The following is a 1820-nucleotide window of genomic DNA, read 5'->3' as shown; positions in this document are numbered from 1 at the left end:
AATGGGTCTGCCTTCTTGGGATAGGACTGCGCCGATTCCGTTTGCTGAGGCATCAGTGGTTAGGTCAAAAGCTTTTTTGAAATCTGGGTACATCAAAATTACGTCTTCTGACGCCAAGATGTTGCGCAGGCGTTGAAACGCGTTGCGCTGGGTTTCGTTGAACTCGACTGCTATTTTCTTTGACCTATGCTTACTCACCGAACCATTTTCTCCTTTTAGAATGTCGCTTATTGGGCGAGGTATGGATGCAAAGTCTTTTATGAAGACTCTGTAATAGCTTGCCAGACCCAGGAAAGATCTGACACTGTAGACGCTTTTGGGTTCGGGGTACTCTTGAATGGCCTTGACCTTCTTTGGGTCGGATTTGGTGCCGTCTTTGCTTACGATGAAACCAAGATACTCTACGCTTTCTTTAAAAAAGTTGGTTTTCTCCTGGCTCACCCTCATATTGGCTTCAATCAGGCACTTGAGTACTGTGTCAATGTGCCTGACATGGTCTACTTCGTTTTTTGAGAAAACTATGACATCGTCTACGTAGACGTAACAAATTTTCCCAATATGTTCCCTTAGAACATCATCGATTGCCCTTTGGAAGATGCTGCCCGCATTCTTAAGACCAAATGGCAGTCGGCAGAATTCATATTTGCCACCGCAAACAGAGAATGCTGTTTTTTCGCGGTCATGTTCTGCAAGGTATATTTGGTGATACCCTGACTTTGGATCAAGGGTAGTGAAGTATTTAGCGTTTCCTAGGTTCGCTAGAATCATGGGAATGCTGGGCATCGGGTAACGGTCAGGTATAGTCTTCTCGTTCAGTTTCCTGAAGTCGATGACTAATCTTTTGTTTCCGTTGCCATAGGCGTCTGTGCCTTTTTTGTCAACAACCCACGTTGGGCTGTTGTAGGGCGACCTTGATGGTCTAATGATGCCGTCTTTTAGTAGTTGCTTGACCTCATTATTTATGAAGTCGGACACGCCCATTAGACTTGGGTAACTTCAGGCATATATTGGCTCGTTGTCAATCGTACGGATTGTGGCGGTGACAGAGGTGTTGAAAGGGAGTGCTTCTTCCGTTGTTGAAAAGTCCTTTTTCCTCTTAAGTATCATGTTCCTGAACTCTTTTTTGATAGAGATAGGAACTACGATGTCGTTTACATCGGTGAAATTTACATCAGTGCACTTCTGGTATTGAATTTCTTCAGAAATGCCCTGATACTCTAGTAGACTCTTTGCAAGGTTCAACTGTACCCCGGCTTGTGTTAACAAGTCGAATCCAATAATGGCATCGAACGAACTAAGTGTGTCTAATAGAAAAAAGGGGGAAGTGTGATTAAAAATGTTTATCAGGCATTTTTCGTTTATTTCAGTGGACCCGTGGATCGAATTCACCGAGAAGGGTTTGGCGACCGGCAATATGGTTTTCAGCTCCTTTACGGGCTTAACATAGTTTTTTGCCGCGCCAGTATCGATTAGCATTTTTAATGTTCTCCCAGCCAACCGTCGTTCGATGAACGGTAACCGGGAGTGTTCCCTAAAAAATGGACAGAGTCGGCTTGATCGTACTCTTCCTCGCTGTCAATTTCTTCGACAGCAGCCTTTGCGACTTATTCGTATGCTACCTTTTGTTCTTCGGAATCCGTTTGAACAATGTTGTTAAGACGTTGCCGTCTCGGACCTGTTTGTCGCTCTGAGGAGTTCCTCCTCTTAGTAGCGTTTGACTCATTTGGTTGGTTCTGGTTGTATTCAGTAGGCTGCCTAAATTTGGAAGAAGAATCTACCTCCATCGGTTGTGGAGCTGGCTCTAGGCTTTCTTTATTAGG

The sequence above is a fragment of the Drosophila novamexicana genome, unplaced genomic scaffold (assembly GCF_003285875.2).
Source record: "Drosophila novamexicana strain 15010-1031.04,08,12 unplaced genomic scaffold, DnovRS2.1 tig00002140-arrow-arrow-pilon, whole genome shotgun sequence".
NCBI lineage: Eukaryota > Metazoa > Arthropoda > Insecta > Diptera > Drosophilidae > Drosophila > Drosophila novamexicana.
This window is presented reverse-complemented; position numbering follows the sequence as displayed.